The following is a 26,190-nucleotide window of genomic DNA, read 5'->3' as shown; positions in this document are numbered from 1 at the left end:
ACAAAAATATAATTATACCTTTAAAATATAAGCATAAATTCTAAGAACATGTTAGAATTTAAAATCCCAATCACAATAAATAATAATTAATGATGTCATACATGACTTGGCAATTCCTACAATTGTAAGTAGGAATATCTTAACATTACAAAATATGATGAGGTGAAATGTGATACTAAAAACTTGATTCTAATTAATTTAAGTATCCTTAAAAAAAAAAAAAATGTCTTAAATACAAATAGTATTACAAAATATAGCTTTGGTTGATAAAGTATTGCCCTTGCATACCAAATGTCCATATATCAAAAATTAACCCAACACATTTTTGCTCTCAAATGCAATTTTGAAATTTTTTGTAATTGTTTAAAAAGAAATTCCATGTATTTCAATATAAGCACTTACAAATAAATTCCAACAATACCCTTATGAATCAAGTCTACCCAACATCATAGTTATGTAATTCACTTTTAAATTAAATTATTACAACAATGAAACACTATTTTATAAATAGAATTAGAGAAAACACATTAACCCATATTTCTAACCCCTTGCAGGAGAAGCATGGCCATATCAATTACATTTCAACAAGTAGATAGTTAATTTTTAAGAAATTCACATATTAGTTATAATAGAAAGAACAAAATCACAAGATACACCAAAATCCAAGATTTTACAAGTTAATCTAATACAATTTAAGGTTTCAAGAAAGAGAACTTTTTTTATTCAATTTTTTTAAAAAACATAATTCATAATAAAATAACACATTTTTCGTATTTCCACATTATAACCTTTTCACCTTATGATAATATATATTTCCTAATTAACTTCAACAAATGCGAACTGATTACATTTTAACTAAAAAATGCAATGTTCTTCACACTTAATTTAACTTGCCAGATAAAATAGTATCATGTGTTCAAATATTTTAATATCATAATTTACATTTTGACAAGACTATCTAGTCATTTACATATATGAAGAAAAATGTACGAATATATATAATTATAGAACACTCAAGAGAAGACACATTTACAAGTCTAATCACATAGGCAATTGAGAATGGTGACTAATTTGGATATTGAGTTCATGAGTTTCAACATCAACATTTCTATTACATAAGGAAATATTTATACATTTAAATAGACTATATGCATTGTCTTTGATTAACTACCCTTCTGATTTTCCTTATTCCTGCATAGATCAATAAAGTATTATATAACATCTACCAATATAATGTAATTTAGTTAAAGCGAATGAAAAATCACCAAATATAATAAGGTTTAATAATCAAATTTTAATTAAATCATTTATACTAGCAATGTTTAATCATGTAATAAGACAACACTACAAGTATTGAAGCTACACAACTAGCTTATTATTTTAATGAAAATAGTGTACTTAAAACATCAATACATAAATATTAAATTATATATAGATTGAGTCGCCTAATATTTAATATGTCTGTATCTACAAGTGATAACCAACAAGTAAAAATATAAAGTTGTTTCACATTTTTATAGAATAAACGACCAATATTGGTCCAAATGTATAATTTGACTCACGAAAAATTGACATTTTAATTTTTTAAATGGTGTAATCTAATATATGTGTATTTTATGCTTGTAGTTTTTGAAAAAATAAATAATTATTTAAGTATAGTTTTGTATAAAATTAACATTATAATTTAGTTAAGGGCCTACAAATCCAATAAGTAACATAAGATTGTTTTTGTCTTAAAGGTTGTCGCTCCTCTAATAGGAATTTTTTTTAAACATCTGGCTACTTCTCCAGCTCATGCCTCTAGATGTGTTGTCGTGCGGTCCTTAGTTGTTCATGGTTCTACCTCTAATGCTCGTGGGATTTTTTGGTCTACTCTAGCTATGCTTGTGCCTACCTTACCTCCTAGTGCAATAGTCTCTGAGTCCACTACTGCAGTGTTAGCACTCTTGTAGATTTGGCTTGTGATGATGTTCCCCCTACTATTGTTGTCTCTAGTGTCATTGGTGTTGGGGTCCCTCCTCCAAAGAGTGTTTTTAATACTAGTGGATGAAGCTTTTCTTGTGTTGCCAGATCTACTACTTGCATTCCTTTTAAGAGGAAATTTCATCCTCTATCTTGTACAAAGACCTCCCCCATTGTGGTCTATGTGATGTGGTGGAAAATATCGACTTCTACCAATGTTGCAGGTTGGTTTGTAGATTCTTTGGTCTTTGGTCATCTCTCTTAAATATTCATCATTGGGTGATGGATTTTTGGAAGTCCCTAGTTTTAGGTAACAATGAGCATTTCCCTTGTAAGGGTTATTTTATTACTTCTATTTTTTTTCTCGGTCGTGATTTGGTTTTGAGCAAGTTATGGACTTCACATATCTACTGTCTCTTTCAAACAATGGACAAAATCCTTTAACCCTCTTATTAAACCACTCAATGTGTGTCCATTGTCAATGTGTGGGTTTAGTTTGAAATATTTATAGATATATCTAACTTAGCTAGAATAAATCTAGCAAGATCATTTGTTTGACCAAAATTATTTTTTAGTTAAAAATGCTTAAATTCACTTGATCTAATAAGTTGGCTAAAAGTATGGTAGAGCTTTGGACTTTTCTCCCAACTAATATAAAAATAGAAACACTAGAAAAAGGAAAAGGCATATACATTCTTCTTACACTTTTCAATTCCCTAATTTTTTCGAACAAATTTATTATTTGCATTATTTTTTCTGAGTTGATTTTATAATGTTTAATTTAATATGGGTTTTCTTTAAATTTGGTTTTTCATATTAGTCTAAGTTTAGAAAAACTTTTTAAAAGCTTCAATTATATAATATTGGTTGGATATTATCTTAGCTTGTTTAGAGTGTCCATAAAACTAAACATTTGAGAATGTTGGCTTCTTGTACCTTGCGAAATAATGTCTTGGATGTATACTTAAGGGCTATAGGTGGGAGCTACAATTTTTTATTCTTACAATTATCTTATGTTTTCATTTATTTCTTTTCTCTTCTAGTGATTTATCATTATTAGCTATTAGATTTTCTACAATTTATTCAATAAATTTTGTGATGATAATAATATAATACCCATGCCTCTAATAAATTTGAGATCTTTTGGTCATATTTGTCGTTACCCCACAGGTTCTCCAATACCTTTCTATTACCATGTATTGCAAAATGTATTTGAAGGCTTGATATATTACAAATTTTACTTTTGTATAGAATCACTATACCATGTATCTTTAGATGTGTTGGGAGATGGGATATATTCAATATTTTGGTAATATTTGTAATTAGCCCACATTTTCTCTAATACCATTCTATTATCATGTATGGCTGAATATATTTGAAGGCTTCATATATTACAATTTTTACTTTTGTATAGAATCAAGTTACCATGTATCTCTAGCTATATTGGGAGATAGGATATATTCAATATTTTGGCTCTCATATATGTATATTAGAATATTTTTAAAAAGGTTTCTTCCAAGTGTGAAAGAAAAATATACAAATTTATAGTTTTACTTTTGATTTACGGTTTAGTGTAAATATTTTGAGATATATGGTTTAGCATATAATATTTATCATCTAGGACATGGGGCCTATGGTTTTACTTTTTTATTAAATGTTTATGTTATAGGATATATGGTTTAAAATAAGGTACAAATTTTATTGTTTAGAGTTTAGGATTTATAGGGTATAGAGTTAATTCTAGGTATATATAGTTTATGGTCTTTATTGTGCCTTTCAAAATGTGTACCAATTCTCTTTTGGTAATATAAAGACCTCATTTGTTTGTTTTAGGGTTTTGTGATGTTGCCATTATTCTCTCTAATCGAGTTAGGAGAGATGTTTGATTTCAATTACTTTTGGGTATTAATGTTGCAAAGATGAGCTTTTGTATTTATTGATGTCAAACTTGTTGATTCAGATGAGCTACTTAGTTATAGTCTCTAGTTTAGATGTGGCCTAGTATAGTGTAGTTACAGTGAAGTAGCAATGTGATCATGTTGATGTATGGAATATATTCATGATTATTCTAAAAGGTTTATAATGATGTCTCTTGATTTTTTTAGAGATTTGGTGTTGGATTATTTGATCCATAGTCGGTGCTTAGTCATGTGACTAATATGGTGTCACCGTATAGTAATGCATTGTGTTCCCATACTTGCAAGTACTTTGGTGATGTTGTTCAGTATTATTGGTACTTGTTAATTATATCTAGGGCATATGAAAGCACTCTTTGTGGTCCAAATTTATGATTGTGTAAAGTTGTGGTAGTGTGCTTAGACAAATTTATATTTTGCACCTGACCTATACTATTTTGGTTTGTACAATTGCATGTAAATCCATGAGCGATGATTTGGGATGGACTAGAAGCTATGCCAACTTGGTGAGAAGCCTCACATGTCTCATTTTGCCTTCCAGATTTGTATTGGATCTTGTTTCTAGCATACTATTTGGAATTTACACGTTACACCTAATTAAGCTGACCTAATTGGTATTCTTGAGCTTGCAGTTAGAATATAAAGGATTGACTCATCATGAAGAGAGATAGATAAGGTTTGTGTGTTGTACGAAGTATATGTGAAGAAGTATAGTGGCTCAAAAGTGTTACAAAGCAGTGATGAAGACAGACTATATGTTTTGAATCATGAATTGTGATTAACATTTCAATTAATGTGGTTCTTTATAGTTCAACTCTATTGATATATATTTATTAGATGTATTGTATCTTGCCTTAAAAAAGTGATCTTCAATGTTTGAAAGTCCCTTTTTGTATATTGCCCTAAGGTTGTGTGCGTTAGCTTTAGAAGTTATCTCAAGAGTAGTGAGCTCCTTGGTCTCTAGCCTAAACATTGTAATCAACTTATCATATAGTGAGATATATAGTGAGATATTTCTAACTATGGTTTTTCCCAATTTGGGTTTTCTGTATAAAAATATTAGTATTCTTGTGTGGTTGCTTTTGTGGTTCTAGGCTTTTAGTTTCATGCATATGTTAGATGGAATTAAGTTTTAGCAAAAGATTAAATCTTATTAAGTTTTAGTGTATGTTGATTCACCCCTACCCCCCCATTGCCCCCCCCAACCCCCTCTCAACATCTAGTGATGTTCAACAATTAAACCTACCAAAGTTCATCGTGCCTTGGTAAAGTGACCACTAAGATCCTTGAGAAAATTCATTTGGTCAAAAGAATAAATTAAACTTGTAGGATTTAAACTTATTATCAAGCATGGTCCACTTTTACCTAAATATCTAAGTTGTGACTCTCAGACCTTGGTCTTTCATAGTTGGTGAGGAGGTTTCTAAATAAAATTGGATTACCAGTTAACTTTTTTATAAAATTTTCTAGTTTAAAGTCTACAATAATATTATTCTACAACTACATCAAGAACATATTTAATGTTTCAAATAAGTTCATTTTATAATTAGAAGTTTCCGATCTAATTTTGTTGAGTTATTTTGAGGTGGTCAAATTTCTTTACCATGTTCTAGACTAATGTAATTTCATCATTTAGCTTCTTGTGGATTCAATTGTGCGAATTTATTTGTATCAACGTTAAGAAGCAATTAAATGATACAGTTATGGATTGTGAAATTTTGATAAATTTAATCTATTGTAATTTATCTCTATTTTAATCTCCATAAGATAATCTATTGACTACTTTTTCTTTGTAATAATTCTTTACATTGCTTTCATATAAAAAACAAATTAACTAATTTTACATGTCTTAAAATATCTTGTCCATATTATAAATAATTTTATTTCTATTCAAATTACTTTAATATATCATAAAATGTAATAAGATAGAAATAATGAATTCAAAATTAGAAATTGTACTTTTGAAATGTAATTATTTTATTTATATATTTTTTAGTTTGAAAATATTAAGCAATCATTATAACTCCCATTTTCTATTACTTTGTTTTAAATTAAAAAATAACAATTTAAAGATCGATATATTTTAATTCTTTTTTAGATTCAATTTTTTTATTTTATCAAGATATTTTGTTTACATGGAAAACAAATCTTTCATTATAATCTGTCCAAATTAAAATTTCAATAAATGTAATATGAGATAAATAACGTGAATAGAATATATATTTGCATGTAAATAATACACAACAAATTTGACAATTTTATTCCTATTAATTTAATAAAAAAATTATAAGATGATAAAGAGTCTAACCTTTTTTATTGTCTTCTTCTGTTCGTTCAAACGAAGATCCTACAGAAATCATTATGCTAGAAACTATTATTAAATAAATATTTTGCGGTCCAAAAAGTAGAGTGGTATGTGATTAATTAATTATTATAAAATAATATTTCATACCTTTTCTGATTTAATACGTTGTATTCCTGCTTGAATCTTATGCTCTAATTCCGTCAATTCATTTACATTCAGCTCCTCAATATTTTCACCTTTCATATGACTATAAAATATGAAGTTAACATTTTCTATTAGAAAACAATAATTTATATTAAAAAATATATATTAAATTATAATTACACGATATAAATTTACCATATGGAGCTATATGATTCTTCAATCTTTCGAACAAGATCCACGATTTCTTTGCCTTTGCACTAAAAGAAAAATAGGAAGAAACTCATCTTAATATATTTCAAAATTTAACAATTGAAAATTAAATAAGAAAGTTTACTAGTTAGTAAATCAAAATATATCATAATATAAAATAAGTATTTTGTTTGCGGGGTTAGGAAGGTTGATCTTGTTCTTAATCTAATGGAAAGAGTAAAATGGAGTGTCTTGAAAGCAGGTTGGTTGAAAATCAATTTTGACACATCAAAAGATTAGTGGAGCAAGTAGTTTGATTAGTGGAAAAGTGATAAAGAAAAACACAAACAACAAGGTAGAGTTTCAAGTTGCTCTCCTCAAATTGACAAGTTGTATAAAACTGAATGTGAGGCGGATACATCTAGAAGGAGACTCACTAATAATAGTTAATGTGACACTACATAATTCGACTCCAAATTGGAAACTACAAAAATGACTACCCCGATTTGGAAACTCATTAATAAATTTGAGTACTCCAAAATTACACATGTTTATAAGCTGGAAAAGGAACAAGATGGCTAATGAGTTGGAAAAGGCAGTGATGGGAATACTAGCAAGAACGAAAAAATATTAATGAACACGAGGAAGGTAATCCTCCAAATTTTGAAGATCAACAAAGGGCAACAAACCTTCAATTTTCTTTAATCTGAAGTAAAAAAAGGATGTGCATTAATTGCATAAGGATGGAAGCCTCGCCACTTTTGAGAGGCAAGTGTGTGAATGGAATGTCATGTGAAAAAGGGTTGCTCTTTTAGGAGTTGGGTAGTTGTCACAAAATCTTTTTGGACATGGAGTTGAAACAAAAACAAACACCCCACTAAAATTAACATGCTAACGTAAATAGACGGTGTTTCTGGGGGAGGTGTCAAAGAAGAGTCTTAAGAGTATGTTTAAGACAAACCATGGTCTCATTATACATGATATTAATGGTGTAATTGGAGATGATTTCCTAAAATTCGATCATAGATATAGAGTCAGTAGAGTTGATTCTTTCCAGAAATGGAGTGGAAGGTTTGGAAGGCCAACCCAAATTGGCCACACAATTAGCGGTTTAGTAAAGGGGTTAAAGGAAGTTGTCCAAGGCTTAATGGGGAGGGCGTGAGCTCCCTAAGCCCACAACTTACCCAAAACCAAATCCCTATCATTCGAAGAAGAAAATGAAGCAATAATAAGCCTTTAGTACAAGGAAAGAGCTCAATATTATGAGCAACCAAATGCTTCCAGGAGTCACTTACCCAACTATGGGCATCCAGTAGAGAGGTTCATAATCCAGAGAATCTACACACCAAGGCACAACACTAGTAGAACTCGATATTATTCCCAATGTCCTACCCACAAACTACCACAGAGGAGAACTTAGCATAGGGAAGAGGACGAAATCCCTTAGAGGATTGGGCAGTAGATTTGACAATCCAAGCAAAGCTATGTTTCCCAACAAAAGAAGGTTTTGGTGGGGCCAAAGTCTCCCTAGCTCCAAAAACAACACCCTTTCCGAGAATCAACGACACCATTAGGCAACCCATCATCAACATAGTCGCCTAGGTCAACAGGGGGTCGAGAGGAGCCAAAATCAATAGCAACAAGGGGGGAATGGAGGTGCGATCCCACTAGATCAGAAGTAGCCTCGAGAGGGCCACAACCAAAGACCAACGCAATGAACGCAACCAACACAAAACCTGTCGAGCATTTTGAACGAGGGTGGGTAGGAGAATCGTTGAGCGCCATTGGTAGTCTTTTTAATATTAATTAAATGTCAATTAAGTATGTTGTTGGCATTAAAATGCATCATGTAATGAAATAATCATGTGATTTAATTTACAATATTTTGAGATATTAACACTAATGTGAAATTTAATATTGATGTATGTTAAATTATTTAAATATAATAAATTAATATTATGTAATATTTTTACCCCATTTGGTAAATTGTATGTGCCTCAACTATTTTATATATGTATACATGGGTACTATTGATGTTTCTTGAGTGGTTGTAGGTACTGAGTATCGATTTTACCTAGCTACATAGGTTTGCGCGTACCCTCCCTAATGGTGGTTAATAGTAGATAGCACATTGGCCAAAATTATCACCGAACCTTATTGTGTAATTCCCCATGTGAATACTAATACAAACCCGAATACCGTGTTTGGTAATTTTTGAAACACCTTGAGATTCTCTTGTGGTATAACAATAAAAAGTGCATGCATATTTGTGTTTAATTGCATATTATTGTCAATTCTAATTGTCGAAATGAATTTTAATGATTTTAGTTGTAATTTAATATTTTAAAATTAAATATGCCTTATGAGTATTCATTTCACTACTCAATTTTTTGTGAGCCATCCCTTTCAGCTATGTGATAACACTCGACTCTCTTACTCTCTAATACCTAGCCCTGTATATTTTCGTTGGTGTTGTTTAATTGATAATCATATGGTTACAATGTGTGTCAGTTCACAATGCTATATGTCACCTTGCATTTGATGATGAGTGGTATTCTTAGCTTGATGGTTTATGTTTTGCATGCTTGTATGGTGTGTACTCCATTCTCTTGCATATATTTGTTTGCAATAGAGATGTTTGGTTTTTCTCTCCTTTGGGGATGTTTACTTTTTGATTATGTTTACTGTTTATACTTTGTAGATGGATTGCATGTAAGCCTATACTCTTGTGTGTATTCTATTGCAAATATAGGTGTGTTATCATTTGATGTCGAACTTGTTTGGTGTCACTTATAATTGATGTCAAACGTGTTTGGTGTTTTCATTGATGTCATTAGTAAAGATGAGTTTGTGTTGTTTGTGATTGTGTGTAGTGGTGACAAAGGTGAAGAAATTGCAATTGTTCAATTGTTTGGTTGTGGTATGTGGTTCGGAAATGAGTATTAAGATGCTATTATGTTGTTTGGAGGCGATGTTGAGTGAGTATGAGATGTTTTCAAAAGATGACAAAGGTGACGTGGTTTGGACAACATATTAATATGGTTCGTGTGGTAATCTAGTTCAAATTTCATGTGTTGGTTTATTGTTTAGTGTGATTAGTTGTGTGACTCTGGCCTACTCTGTTGATTTATCTTATTTGCATCATACTCTTTTGATCTACAGATGTTTTAGATGTTAAATTAAAATGTTGGTATGGGTCTTACTGAGACATGTGAAAATCCACATCAGGTGATTTTTTTGGGTTGATTGGTTAACCTTCTTTATTGGTTATCTACATAGTACGTTTGATGTTGATTTTGGAGGATGTGTTAGAGTGTGCAATTCATTGGAATTGAATTAGACAGACGTGTTGTGATGTATTTGGCCCCCTTTATATCTTGGAGTGGGACCATATTTGGTTTAGTTTCCATTTGTGGCTAATTTTGTGTAATTCATATAGATTATGTTTTTGACCAACCTAGTTGAGGGTTTCAATGGATAAGCTAATAAATAAAAATGTGTAAATGTGTGTATTGTTGTGATATGGATTGATGTGGATTGAATAATGTACAAACGTATGTGAAGAAGTAGAAGTGCAAATTTCAATTTGTGTTGAGCTTTGATGATCATGTTCATCAGAGTGATAGATTTTTGATGTAGTGAATGTATGAGTTATATTTGCCATGATATTATTTGCTTGACAAAGTGGTTCAAGGACAATTTAATGATTCATAGATCTTGTTCATTTCATTTCATCATTTTCTTGTGCATACTGAAGGACAATATGTCCTCTTGGTATCTTGTGCAGATTTGTATCTTGCCCTAGAGAAGTGAGCTTCAATAATGCATGTCCATTTGTATCTTACCCTAGGATTGTGCGCCTTAGTAATGCAAGTCCATAGTATATTTCCCTAAGGTTATGCACCTTAGTCGTGCAAATCCAAATTAGTAGTAGTGAGCTACCTTGGCCTTGAGTCTAAAAAATTTTAATCAATTATTCCCTGCTTTGGGTTTTCCACATAAATCTAGTGTTCTCTTGTGTATCTTGTTTTGTCTTTTCATGTTTCATTATTGTAGAGATAAGATAATTGTACTTTTCAAGTTTAAGGGCTTACAACTAAACTAGTTTAAGGTTTGGATTGATTCCCCCCCCCCAACCTCTTAGTCATGTGGTGTGTTCAATGTATTCTTGTTTAAGTATTTGGGTCATGTAATTATCTCCATGAGCATGGTGGGGTGAACCTCTAAGTTCCACACGGTCAGCTAGCTTTGATAACCATCATCAAGGACCAAAAGTCATGGCTTCACGGATGACATCAAGTTCATTCTACTACCATTTTTCTCTTATAATCTTATTATGTGCATATCAATTCTTATAAATTTAACCTTATGGATATTTGGATCCAATATATATTGATATATGTGCATATTAGACACTCCTCGTGGAAGATGATGTAATCAAATGAAAATGGTAATGGATTATGTAAGGTGGGGAAAATAGGATACAGACATCTATACAAGCAAACAAGGAATCTATTTTCCAACATACTGATTATATTGGAAGGAGAATGATCCATTAGGCTCTAGATAATCTAAACACAAAGTGAATTTAGTGGTCCTTCACCGTTACTAGAATATGACTATGCAAATTATAATTGAAGAATGCAAGAAGTAGGTCCAAATAGATGGAAATGACAATTTTTAGCATGTATGAGAAGACAGAGAACTGGGAGACCAATTTTAGAAAAAGGACTAGCAGAGTAGACTATGACTAACCGACAATCTAAATTTTAGGTAGAAGTGGAAGGAGTGAGGAAATATACTTGACCTTTCCTTGAGACTAAGGCGGTCTGCTTGGCCCACTCATGACAATTTCAACTCCAACGAATTGCAAATTGTAGCTCTCCTCCTGCTCATTTTGTACTTGTTTTCGTTGGTTTGTCATCTATTCCAACACAAAAAGAGAGGAAATATTGAGTAGAAAGTGAATTTCCTAAGTCAAACCCAAGTTCTAGAAATTAACCTTCAAACTGAATCGAATTGAACTTGAATTGAAAGTGTGTTGATATGTAGTAGAGGGTAGAACTAAAAATGGAATGCTTGTACCATCATAAACCTTCTTGATGTTTAAATGCTCATGAAGATGTCGACGTTGACTTGAATGAACTTGACTTTAGGAATGGAAGATCATAAAATCTAAAACAAATGCATAGATTTGCAAATTACTCCTAATCCCCAATGTCTTAATGCTTGTTCTCTTGCTCTTGAAATTGAATTATCCTTTGTTGTCTCCTTTTTCGTCTTTATATCGTCTAGCTACCCAAAACGAGGGAGGATACCTCACTTATATACTTCTCCAAAGCATTTTGGGGTGCAAAACACAAACCAAGCCATCACAAGTAGAGATTTCCTGCTTAACCCTGCTAACTATTAAATGGTCCAAATTTGGTGCTAAACATGGGGGAGCATGGCACCCTAAATGGCCCATGCTCAAGAGAAAGTTCCCTCCAAGATAGTTCCAAATATGGACTTGAGGTCTAAAATGGGATGGAGAAGTTGGAATGGGATTTTAAATTGGGTTGGATCAAGCATGTCAAGCACAAAAGGTCAAGAATGCCAAAATAGGCCCTAGATAAGCAATAAATTGCATAGGGATGCAACTTACGATGCTACAAATTATATTTGCTTGTGTGTTTGGATATTGCTATCAAACACAAGTTGTATGCATGCCTTCTTTACCTTTCAAAATTGTATCACGGTTATATGTATATGAAACTTCCAATTCTGGTTAAAATAAACTTAATGGTGCCATGTGCCCTCTAGGAAGCTATTGTAGTCACCTCATGATGTTGTCAAGTGTGCTTGTAAAAGTTGGAGTGGATTAGAGTCAATTTGGGTCCGATTCAGACAATATGAAACCATGTTTTGTAGTCTTGTAAAGTGTCCAAGTGTGGTAGTTCTTGGTTCTTTGTGTGCTTTATCTTAGGGCAAGAGTTTAGGGTATTATGGAGGTGCATCTCTCACTCCCCATCCTCTCCTTGTGCACGTCGTTAGTGCCTAGTATCTGATGGTGTAGTTTGCCTACTTTGTCCCCTTATCTTTTCTAACATTTTTTAGTTTCTTGGGCATTCGCAAGGTTCTTCTTATACTCAATGCATATGTGGTGTTTGCGGGATTGATCCCCAACTTTGATATTTTCACTAGTCAGGACACCAATGTGGAACGAAGGAAGACAATGTGAAATTGGGTTACTAGGGGCACTAGTGCCTTAAATGGACACTAGAATGTCTAGTGGACTAAGGAGCATTGCACTAGTTTCCCTCTCGCATGCATGTATCCTGTTAGTGTGCATAGTCCCTTGTGGGTGCCCTACTCCTGTGTACTTGTCCAATAGGGTTTTTAGGATCCTAGAGGGGGACTTTGAGGGATTTGACATCATCGATAAGGCTTGGAGAGTCAAGGAAGCTTGTGAAATGGTCTAATTATGTTTTCAAAAAGCTCTATGGGTTTTTATTGTATTGGTCTATGTGATGGTGTCCACATAATGCCAATTGTCACACCTAGGACTGAGAATAAATTCTAAAAAATTGAGAGAAATCTTCGACCTTATGAAGTCTTGATAAGGTCAAAACCATTGATCTACCTTACCTAAGGTGTTGTGACCTTCCTTAATGGTTCGTTGGTTTTTAAGGACATCAGTATTTGGCTCCTACGTTGTCAGATTACAACAAGATGTAATATGTTTACAACTAAGCTAGACATACACGTGCCTATGGAGTTTGGGCTTGAGTTGGTCGGCTTAGTGTGATGTGGATTGGAGGTGGATGAATCCATCATCCCATCTTGGTGTCGTTTGGTGAGAGGACATGGTTGAGATATGTGTCGATCATTGTCGAAGAGTCATTCTCCCTCTCTTGTTATTTTCTTTCTTTTCATGGCAAGTGGTGGTTTCGTTGTTAGTCTCTCACTATGGTCACCTTGCTTGTGTAATGGTGTGGTCTTGAGTAGATGTTCTTGTGTCGTAGTATCACTTGCAACACTTGTGCGTATGTCATCATGAAAGTGCATCATTTTGTATCATTATCCTTGAAGTTGAAGTTGTTAAGTTTAAATGAAATGTTTCAAAAAAAAATTATTTTGAGTTCACTTGGCTTGTTTCCGCTAGGTTTCCTTCATGAGGCATTACAATTCCTCCAACAATGATTTCATTACTTCATATTGCACATCCTTATTATACCTCCTCCATTGTTTCCCATACTTTTCATACCACTATTTTTTTCTTATTTTTACCATTGATACACACTAATTCATGACTTTGGAACCTTAAAAAAAGGTGGATAGCATGCTCAACAATAAATATTCTATTATATATAATCCTCCACATTATACACCACTTTTCTTTAAGGTTTTCACATATCCATTGCATCCCAATTTCCTTGCATCTAGATATCAAATATATAATGAGAAAGCAAGTCATAATATCCATTTGCAATATTTGAATGCTATATATTTGGATTTTACATTTGTGGATGTGATCTTGGTCAAGTTGTTCCCGTGAACCTTTAAATACTATACAATTCCAAAAATTTACTCTTTAACTCTTAGTCCTATACATCCTTTTGATTAACTAGTCATTTTCTTCTTCTAACATTTTTTTCATAGCATGATAACTAAGTGAATTGAATAAGCATATTGAAAAGTGTAATGAGCCTATTAACAATCTTGTTACTCACTTTTGATAATCATGTGGTAAAATAAAGCATTGATTTAATGTTGATGAACAATAAATTTTATTATTTAAGTGATCCCTTCCTACTATTCAAAAAAAAATATACTTGTCACATCCCTCAAAGGATCCCATTTTAACTTGTTGATGATAGGTACATCAATCAATTCGTTGATGGCATGGTTTAAGGTGATGCAAGTTTCATAATTCATTTGGGAGTATTCTAATACCCACTTCAATAGTAATATTATTGGTGCTTGTCAATATCGTGGATCCATTCTATAATGAGGACATAAATAACAATCTTCCAATGCCACCACCAATTTTAGTGAAGACTCATAAACACATTGAGATATGCTTACACCATAATACAAAATTACTATAATTCAAAATCATTATTTAAGAATCCAAATTCATTTTAAATCTATTGATAAATTATTTTATAAGTCTAATATATAAATTCATAAAGAAGAACATTATAAAATATATAAAACAAACATCTCTTCTTATAGCATCAAAGGTCATACTAAAGGCACGAAAAGAGAGAAATAAATGAGGACGGCACTAGCTGCACAAACAGCCCTAAAGAAAGGACCTGAAAAGCCATTTTCTACAGTTTGTACTATTGCGGCCAAAAGACTGGATAACAGAGTCATGGATAAGAAGGATAATTTGTTCATTGGTTGGGAGGCCATGGAGATTTATATCGCCCAACTGAGATGCACAATAGACTTCGTTTTATATAAAATATGGCACCATTTTTTAGCGCATAACTGAGCGCCACTCTACTACAGACTGAGGTACCATATCAGTAATCCCACTCAGAAAGAAAGAAATGGTAAATATTTTGATTTTAGGCGCAGTACAAACGTGAATTTCATTTGTATAGGGAGAGTTAAAGAAAATTCAATTTAGATACAAGAATTATCTGACTTTATTTTGCAGATTAAGGAAACGTTTCCAAGGTTTTTCCTTAATGAAGATCCGTTGGGGTGATTACAGATTAAGGAGATATTACCAATGTTTCTCCCCAAATTTAGGGTTATCAAGCTAAGAAGTTGCCCCAAATTGACCAACTGAGGAATATTGACAGGAATTTCATGCCCCTTACTAGATAGGTCATGTCCCTGAAGGTTCTTTGATCCGCCGAGTATGTACAAAAGAACCTCGAACATAACAGATACAAAATTTATCGAAGAAAGCTTTTACTACTACCCAGTGTTAAAAATTTTGAAGCTTAAACAAAACACAGAATTTTAGATTCTTTGATGCATACACGGGTCTATAACTTAGAATGTTAGGCAATTGATAAAAATATTGGTCCATTCAGTTTACTATCAATTTTTAACATCTGAACATGAAAAACTGTACTCTGTAAATTTCATTCTGCATGACTGGTTGAAAGCCATCAAAGATTTCAAACCACATACAATCCTAGATACATTGCACTGATAAGTATATACAGACAGCATCATGCCGAAACCGCCCTGCCAGCATTTGACAGGAACTATGCTACAGCCCAGTGAAAACTATATAAAGACAGCATTATAGCATCATTTGGCAGGAACTATGCAGCAGCTTAGTGATAAGTATATACAGACAGCATCCTGTCAAAACCGTCCTACTAACATTTGGCAGAAACTATGTTGCAAGAAAGTATTGTTTTTCATACATAGAACCTCTTTCAGCATTTGGTCAAAGGAATTGCAACTGTTTAAGATGTTTTGTCATGGCATTTTAGTTTTCCTCTAAATAATGATGATCAAAATGTTGCAATTGTTGGCATGACATTGGGTACTTTGTCTTCAAGCAATTCGACAAGCAGCCACCCAAAATTTTCAGCTCAAATCTAAGTGGTTTGTTTACACTGTTTATTTGTCATGGAAACTATTTGAGCCTAATTTTCCTACATTTGTAGGACGAGTCTCTAATATGTGGTATTATTTTATGGTCATACTCTCTTACAACAAACTGCTGTAGTATTCTAAGTGTCGGCAAAACACTATTTATATTTTTTACTCAAACACGTTCTTATATTACTTATATGGGTTATCTGAAGTTTAACTGATTTTTGTTTGAGTATGTTGAAGATATATGGTATTAATAATGCTTAAGGGTTTAAGTCAATATAGAATGGTTGCCACACCTATTCACAGTATGGCTATGACTTTTTATCACTATATTAAACTCGAAATTGTATTGTGTCACGTACGTGATCTTGTGTAATATGATTTCATATAAGAATTGTTAGTATCTATAAGAAGCATAATAAAGACCCATCTTTGTACGGAAATGGATGTATTACGTTAGCATGCATAGTAAAAAGTAACTGTTTCTTACCACTACTAACACTATATATCAATATAAACTTGACACAGTCAGGGAATGATTCCATCAGGAAAGTTATAGACTGAGACAAAACAATCAAACTTAACAACAATATAGGTGATCTGTACCTCGCATAAGTATGCTGTTGGATTTGACTGTGTTCACTAAACATCAGGCTGATATCAGGAAAAACTGCTCTCACATCTTGTTATTATTTCCTTTCTGAGTTTTATTATTCCTTTTTGAAGCTTTCTGAAGATTATAACTGCCTAGAAATTATGGTTTTAAACTGCTCAAGTACCTTGGTGATCAGATGATGTATTAAACCTTTTAAAGTTGTTAATGTGTCTACTGGTATTCTGGGTCTCGAGGCCTTGGCAAGGAAGTATTGCTTTCTTAAATTGTGAGGATTGAATTCAAAGTATTGCTTTCTTAAATTGTGAGGATTGTCCATTGAATTCAGAGATCTTACATTTATATTGTTGTTGTGTCTAATTGCGACCTGGTCAAATAATGTTGAATATGGGGAGACGTGTTGTGAATTTGTGGTATTTATGCATCTTCTGACCACCAAAATCTAGGGGTTGATTTGCAGACCTATTTCTGCCACATGAAATCATTGACTAATGATCGTTATGAACATATTTAGTTAGAACCAGCAAGTGCGATCGTTATCTAGTCAGTGAATTAGAGAATTGGGCTGTTGCATGAATATTTGGTGGCACAATATGGTAAGCAAGATCAATAGGTTCATAATATTATTATCATAGTTATTATTATGTCTTTGTAATGGATATAGAGTTGTCAACTATCTATCAAGGTGGAGAATCCTCGAGGTTTACACCTTGTTGATGTATGTGAAAAAAAATGATTGTCTAATGTTTGTATAATTTATCTTAATTTGAGAAAGCCCATGTTCCCATCCTAATAGTTTAAATATTTGGAGAGCTACATGGAACTTCAATTCTATTTGGAAGTGAATAGAATATGTAGGTAGTCCTTAAGTGAAGGATGCCCCCTATGACACAAGCCTGTAAGGAGTATATAAGGGATAGCTCCAAAGTTCTGGGGGGCGTTATTAAACTTTTATGTTTCTCCATTTTCAGCTTGTTTCAATTTGAGATTGAATTTGTATTAGATGACTGAATAAATCAGGGTAACCTGCACCTAATAATGATACAAGTTAGGATCTAATGGTGTAAACAATGTTTATTTTCATTGAGTACGGATGGTCTACCTAATCTAGCTGTGTGTCTGATTTTTGAATGAAGCTAATCTTGCTTCAAAACGACTGATCAACCTTCATGTTATATCACGGTCTAAAAATGAAAGATGCAGTTAGTTCTGTCAAGCATGACCGAGATCTGTAATTTTCAACTTATCCTCTTATTATATGAAAATCATGACGTTTTTTAAACCAAATTGTATTTGTTTACTGAAAAAAAGTACGATATGATTTATGATTGGTACCATAAACAATACTATATAATTTGAAATAGGAAACTGGTATATATTACTAAAGTTGGTCAATATTTGTCTAAATAGTAATGTCTTCTCAAATACCTGAGTAGATTTGATTACTTTTTAAGTTGGTATTATTTTTTTATATGCCTTGTTTAGAGACTAAGTTGTGTGGATTTAATGTGTTAAACATGTGTTTGCCTCTCGGAGAGTTGAATTTTGAATAAAAGTTGAAATCCGTCAACAAGGAGTGGCAGGCCATTAAAGGCATCCAGCTGTTAGATAAACTGTAGCTTCTCAGGTGGCCCTTAGCTGGACGTCTCTTTGCTGTTCGTTGTTTTTTCTGGTATTACAGTTTGTGAGTTTCATTTCTTTTGTCTTGACAGCTGCTATGTAATGGGTCTGAGTCTTATCCTATGTTTACTTAATCAAAAAAATTGATCCAAAAACTTTAAAATTCTATATATAAATTCATTGATAATTTGATTGTGACATATATCTAGATCTACTTGACTAGCATTTGTTAAACCTTATGATGTGTACATTATATATACTGGCTATAAGATGAACCCCACATTGGAACCAAGTTTGACACAAAATGTCAGTGTAAGTGATAGATGCCATGGTCTAACATCATATCTTCGAGATTAACCAACTTCCGCAAATAGCACAAAGGTGAAGAGTGCTACCAGCTATCCTATTTGTGGTAGAAGAGGAGTTTAACCGATTGTTACTAGTATCATGAAAGGAACAAAAGCCAACACCTAAACGTTGTATTGGGACATTAGTCCCATGTTGTGAAGGGTTTAGTTGCATATCACCAAAGCCATATGGTGATATATGTCTAGAATTACCCCTTCTATGATGGATAATACATAGAATTACCCCTTCTATGATGGATAAATCATAATACTTAGAATTACCCCTTCTAGGATGCCTAATACTTGTTAATGGATTTGGGGTGAAAAAAAATCAAAATCCACTAATTTGATAGTTCAACAAGTCATGAGAATCTTATAAATGGTCTTATGTGATGTGTGTTACACTTGCACCTTATCTATTAATTATTATTACTAATGTAACATGCTTTCGTATCATTATAGCCAATACATGTGGGATTACTCCTGTAGGTAAGTTGCTTGTCAATGTTATGTACTGAAAAACTATCTAAAACAATCAATAATATATTTTTTATATCATTTTATTTGTGACGTATCAGAGCAATTATCTGTCTTGTGGCTGTGAAGAATGGAAATATGATGAAACATTTTTTAAATTGCGGATTGCAGTCGAAATAAAATTGCAATAACCTTTTCTATTTCTAATCTACAGGATTTAATATTTTAAAATCCTTCTTCCTACACGCGGGTTGCATAATTTCTTTTATTTTTCTTAATTGATTTGATGGTTAATCACAATCAGATAGTTGTTTTTGAAGGCAAGACTTGCATAGAAGTTAGGGTTTTGAAATAACTTTCGCAGTTTGGTTGGGGAAATGAATCTAATGAAGGTGTTGATATATAGTTCTTTGAAAAATAGTAGATGCAATGTTTAAATTAAAGGTGTAATAAGAATTTTTGAAATAGGAGGAAAATAAGAGGAATATTTTTTACAAGATAAAGTGAAGGGAATTTAATTCTTGATAGTCTTATCGTAGATGTATTAAATATATTTTAAATTTCTAATGAAAATCGTGATGAATTTTATGGCTACACATATTGTTTCAAGTGGTTTTTAATACAATATGTTAGGTTGTAACGCGCACGCCTATAGATTAATGTGATAAGGATCCACACCTAAATGAAAACATGTATTTCCTTTTGAAAATCTTTTGAAGTTGGCATTAAATATAGATATTGAACTAAATGCATTTCTTTTATTTATGACCCCTTTATGGACCTATAATGAAGTGTAGCTTACATCAAATATTACCGTAGGTATTAAATAATTATTATTACACTATTGAACAGGTTACTATTATATTGAAATTAACTCTAGTACATGTTTGATTCAACTATAAGAATAAGATACATACATGAGGTGATTAATAAACATACAAAAATATAATTATACCTTTAAAATATAAGCATAAATTCTAAGAACATGTTAGAATTTAAAATCCCAATCACAATAAATAATAATTAATGATGTCATACATGACTTGGCAATTCCTACAATTGTAAGTAGGAATATCTTAACATTACAAAATATGATGAGGTGAAATGTGATACTAAAAACTTGATTCTAATTAATTTAAGTATCCTTAAAAAAAAAAAAAATGTCTTAAATACAAATAGTATTACAAAATATAGCTTTGGTTGATAAAGTATTGCCCTTGCATACCAAATGTCCATATATCAAAAATTAACCCAACACATTTTTGCTCTCAAATGCAATTTTGAAATTTTTTGTAATTGTTTAAAAAGAAATTCCATGTATTTCAATATAAGCACTTACAAATAAATTCCAACAATACCCTTATGAATCAAGTCTACCCAACATCATAGTTATGTAATTCACTTTTAAATTAAATTATTACAACAATGAAACACTATTTTATAAATAGAATTAGAGAAAACACATTAACCCATATTTCTAACCCCTTGCAGGAGAAGCATGGCCATATCAATTACATTTCAACAAGTAGATAGTTAATTTTTAAGAAATTCACATATTAGTTATAATAGAAAGAACAAAATCACAAGATACACCAAAATCCAAGATTTTACAAGTTAATCTAATACAATTTAAGGTTTCAAGAAAGAGAACTTTTTTTATTCAATTTTTTTAAAAAACATAATTCATAATAAAATAACACATTTTTCGTATTTCCACATTATAACCTTTTCACCTTATGATAATATATATTTCCTAATTAACTTCAACAAATGCGAACTGATTACATTTTAACTAAAAAATGCAATGTTCTTCACACTTAATTTAACTTGCCAGATAAAATAGTATCATGTGTTCAAATATTTTAATATCATAATTTACATTTTGACAAGACTATCTAGTCATTTACATATATGAAGAAAAATGTACGAATATATATAATTATAGAACACTCAAGAGAAGACACATTTACAAGTCTAATCACATAGGCAATTGAGAATGGTGACTAATTTGGATATTGAGTTCATGAGTTTCAACATCAACATTTCTATTACATAAGGAAATATTTATACATTTAAATAGACTATATGCATTGTCTTTGATTAACTACCCTTCTGATTTTCCTTATTCCTGCATAGATCAATAAAGTATTATATAACATCTACCAATATAATGTAATTTAGTTAAAGCGAATGAAAAATCACCAAATATAATAAGGTTTAATAATCAAATTTTAATTAAATCATTTATACTAGCAATGTTTAATCATGTAATAAGACAACACTACAAGTATTGAAGCTACACAACTAGCTTATTATTTTAATGAAAATAGTGTACTTAAAACATCAATACATAAATATTAAATTATATATAGATTGAGTCGCCTAATATTTAATATGTCTGTATCTACAAGTGATAACCAACAAGTAAAAATATAAAGTTGTTTCACATTTTTATAGAATAAACGACCAATATTGGTCCAAATGTATAATTTGACTCACGAAAAATTGACATTTTAATTTTTTAAATGGTGTAATCTAATATATGTGTATTTTATGCTTGTAGTTTTTGAAAAAATAAATAATTATTTAAGTATAGTTTTGTATAAAATTAACATTATAATTTAGTTAAGGGCCTACAAATCCAATAAGTAACATAAGATTGTTTTTGTCTTAAAGGTTGTCGCTCCTCTAATAGGAATTTTTTTTAAACATCTGGCTACTTCTCCAGCTCATGCCTCTAGATGTGTTGTCGTGCGGTCCTTAGTTGTTCATGGTTCTACCTCTAATGCTCGTGGGATTTTTTGGTCTACTCTAGCTATGCTTGTGCCTACCTTACCTCCTAGTGCAATAGTCTCTGAGTCCACTACTGCAGTGTTAGCACTCTTGTAGATTTGGCTTGTGATGATGTTCCCCCTACTATTGTTGTCTCTAGTGTCATTGGTGTTGGGGTCCCTCCTCCAAAGAGTGTTTTTAATACTAGTGGATGAAGCTTTTCTTGTGTTGCCAGATCTACTACTTGCATTCCTTTTAAGAGGAAATTTCATCCTCTATCTTGTACAAAGACCTCCCCCATTGTGGTCTATGTGATGTGGTGGAAAATATCGACTTCTACCAATGTTGCAGGTTGGTTTGTAGATTCTTTGGTCTTTGGTCATCTCTCTTAAATATTCATCATTGGGTGATGGATTTTTGGAAGTCCCTAGTTTTAGGTAACAATGAGCATTTCCCTTGTAAGGGTTATTTTATTACTTCTATTTTTTTTCTCGGTCGTGATTTGGTTTTGAGCAAGTTATGGACTTCACATATCTACTGTCTCTTTCAAACAATGGACAAAATCCTTTAACCCTCTTATTAAACCACTCAATGTGTGTCCATTGTCAATGTGTGGGTTTAGTTTGAAATATTTATAGATATATCTAACTTAGCTAGAATAAATCTAGCAAGATCATTTGTTTGACCAAAATTATTTTTTAGTTAAAAATGCTTAAATTCACTTGATCTAATAAGTTGGCTAAAAGTATGGTAGAGCTTTGGACTTTTCTCCCAACTAATATAAAAATAGAAACACTAGAAAAAGGAAAAGGCATATACATTCTTCTTACACTTTTCAATTCCCTAATTTTTTCGAACAAATTTATTATTTGCATTATTTTTTCTGAGTTGATTTTATAATGTTTAATTTAATATGGGTTTTCTTTAAATTTGGTTTTTCATATTAGTCTAAGTTTAGAAAAACTTTTTAAAAGCTTCAATTATATAATATTGGTTGGATATTATCTTAGCTTGTTTAGAGTGTCCATAAAACTAAACATTTGAGAATGTTGGCTTCTTGTACCTTGCGAAATAATGTCTTGGATGTATACTTAAGGGCTATAGGTGGGAGCTACAATTTTTTATTCTTACAATTATCTTATGTTTTCATTTATTTCTTTTCTCTTCTAGTGATTTATCATTATTAGCTATTAGATTTTCTACAATTTATTCAATAAATTTTGTGATGATAATAATATAATACCCATGCCTCTAATAAATTTGAGATCTTTTGGTCATATTTGTCGTTACCCCACAGGTTCTCCAATACCTTTCTATTACCATGTATTGCAAAATGTATTTGAAGGCTTGATATATTACAAATTTTACTTTTGTATAGAATCACTATACCATGTATCTTTAGATGTGTTGGGAGATGGGATATATTCAATATTTTGGTAATATTTGTAATTAGCCCACATTTTCTCTAATACCATTCTATTATCATGTATGGCTGAATATATTTGAAGGCTTCATATATTACAATTTTTACTTTTGTATAGAATCAAGTTACCATGTATCTCTAGCTATATTGGGAGATAGGATATATTCAATATTTTGGCTCTCATATATGTATATTAGAATATTTTTAAAAAGGTTTCTTCCAAGTGTGAAAGAAAAATATACAAATTTATAGTTTTACTTTTGATTTACGGTTTAGTGTAAATATTTTGAGATATATGGTTTAGCATATAATATTTATCATCTAGGACATGGGGCCTATGGTTTTACTTTTTTATTAAATGTTTATGTTATAGGATATATGGTTTAAAATAAGGTACAAATTTTATTGTTTAGAGTTTAGGATTTATAGGGTATAGAGTTAATTCTAGGTATATATAGTTTATGGTCTTTATTGTGCCTTTCAAAATGTGTACCAATTCTCTTTTGGTAATATAAAGACCTCATTTGTTTGTTTTAGGGTTTTGTGATGTTGCCATTATTCTCTCTAATCGAGTTAGGAGAGATGTTTGATTTCAATTACTTTTGGGTATTAATGTTGCAAAGATGAGCTTTTGTATTTATTGATGTCAAACTTGTTGATTCAGATGAGCTACTTAGTTATAGTCTCTAGTTTAGATGTGGCCTAGTATAGTGTAGTTACAGTGAAGTAGCAATGTGATCATGTTGATGTATGGAATATATTCATGATTATTCTAAAAGGTTTATAATGATGTCTCTTGATTTTTTTAGAGATTTGGTGTTGGATTATTTGATCCATAGTCGGTGCTTAGTCATGTGACTAATATGGTGTCACCGTATAGTAATGCATTGTGTTCCCATACTTGCAAGTACTTTGGTGATGTTGTTCAGTATTATTGGTACTTGTTAATTATATCTAGGGCATATGAAAGCACTCTTTGTGGTCCAAATTTATGATTGTGTAAAGTTGTGGTAGTGTGCTTAGACAAATTTATATTTTGCACCTGACCTATACTATTTTGGTTTGTACAATTGCATGTAAATCCATGAGCGATGATTTGGGATGGACTAGAAGCTATGCCAACTTGGTGAGAAGCCTCACATGTCTCATTTTGCCTTCCAGATTTGTATTGGATCTTGTTTCTAGCATACTATTTGGAATTTACACGTTACACCTAATTAAGCTGACCTAATTGGTATTCTTGAGCTTGCAGTTAGAATATAAAGGATTGACTCATCATGAAGAGAGATAGATAAGGTTTGTGTGTTGTACGAAGTATATGTGAAGAAGTATAGTGGCTCAAAAGTGTTACAAAGCAGTGATGAAGACAGACTATATGTTTTGAATCATGAATTGTGATTAACATTTCAATTAATGTGGTTCTTTATAGTTCAACTCTATTGATATATATTTATTAGATGTATTGTATCTTGCCTTAAAAAAGTGATCTTCAATGTTTGAAAGTCCCTTTTTGTATATTGCCCTAAGGTTGTGTGCGTTAGCTTTAGAAGTTATCTCAAGAGTAGTGAGCTCCTTGGTCTCTAGCCTAAACATTGTAATCAACTTATCATATAGTGAGATATATAGTGAGATATTTCTAACTATGGTTTTTCCCAATTTGGGTTTTCTGTATAAAAATATTAGTATTCTTGTGTGGTTGCTTTTGTGGTTCTAGGCTTTTAGTTTCATGCATATGTTAGATGGAATTAAGTTTTAGCAAAAGATTAAATCTTATTAAGTTTTAGTGTATGTTGATTCACCCCTACCCCCCCATTGCCCCCCCCAACCCCCTCTCAACATCTAGTGATGTTCAACAATTAAACCTACCAAAGTTCATCGTGCCTTGGTAAAGTGACCACTAAGATCCTTGAGAAAATTCATTTGGTCAAAAGAATAAATTAAACTTGTAGGATTTAAACTTATTATCAAGCATGGTCCACTTTTACCTAAATATCTAAGTTGTGACTCTCAGACCTTGGTCTTTCATAGTTGGTGAGGAGGTTTCTAAATAAAATTGGATTACCAGTTAACTTTTTTATAAAATTTTCTAGTTTAAAGTCTACAATAATATTATTCTACAACTACATCAAGAACATATTTAATGTTTCAAATAAGTTCATTTTATAATTAGAAGTTTCCGATCTAATTTTGTTGAGTTATTTTGAGGTGGTCAAATTTCTTTACCATGTTCTAGACTAATGTAATTTCATCATTTAGCTTCTTGTGGATTCAATTGTGCGAATTTATTTGTATCAACGTTAAGAAGCAATTAAATGATACAGTTATGGATTGTGAAATTTTGATAAATTTAATCTATTGTAATTTATCTCTATTTTAATCTCCATAAGATAATCTATTGACTACTTTTTCTTTGTAATAATTCTTTACATTACTTTCATATAAAAAACAAATTAACTAATTTTACATGTCTTAAAATATCTTGTCCATATTATAAATAATTTTATTTCTATTCAAATTACTTTAATATATCATAAAATGTAATAAGATAGAAATAATGAATTCAAAATTAGAAATTGTACTTTTGAAATGTAATTATTTTATTTATATATTTTTTAGTTTGAAAATATTAAGCAATCATTATAACTCCCATTTTCTATTACTTTGTTTTAAATTAAAAAATAACAATTTAAAGATCGATATATTTTAATTCTTTTTTAGATACAATTTTTTTATTTTATCAAGATATTTTGTTTACATGGAAAACAAATCTTTCATTATAATCTGTCCAAATTAAAATTTCAATAAATGTAATATGAGATAAATAACGTGAATAGAATATATATTTGCATGTAAATAATACACAACAA

The 26,190-nt window shown here is 31.3% G+C and overlaps 1 long non-coding RNA gene across 1 annotated transcript; it reads right to left on the bottom strand.

The window, feature by feature from the left end:
* Window positions 1–745: 745 nt before the first annotated feature.
* LOC131859573 (uncharacterized) lies at window positions 746–6,656 on the bottom strand. Its single transcript, XR_009359242.1, has 4 exons — window positions 6,523–6,656; window positions 6,331–6,430; window positions 6,187–6,225; window positions 746–1,191 (listed from the first exon to the last, which is right to left on the bottom strand). It is a non-coding gene; the product is annotated as an uncharacterized LOC131859573 (long non-coding RNA).
* Between the last annotated feature and the right edge of the window lie 19,534 nt (window positions 6,657–26,190).

Source organism: Cryptomeria japonica, chromosome 10 (assembly GCF_030272615.1).
Source record: "Cryptomeria japonica chromosome 10, Sugi_1.0, whole genome shotgun sequence".
In the NCBI taxonomy this organism is placed as follows: domain Eukaryota; kingdom Viridiplantae; phylum Streptophyta; class Pinopsida; order Cupressales; family Cupressaceae; genus Cryptomeria; species Cryptomeria japonica.
The sequence above is the reverse complement of the archived record's forward strand: the minus strand, read 5'-3'. Positions and strand labels throughout refer to the sequence as shown.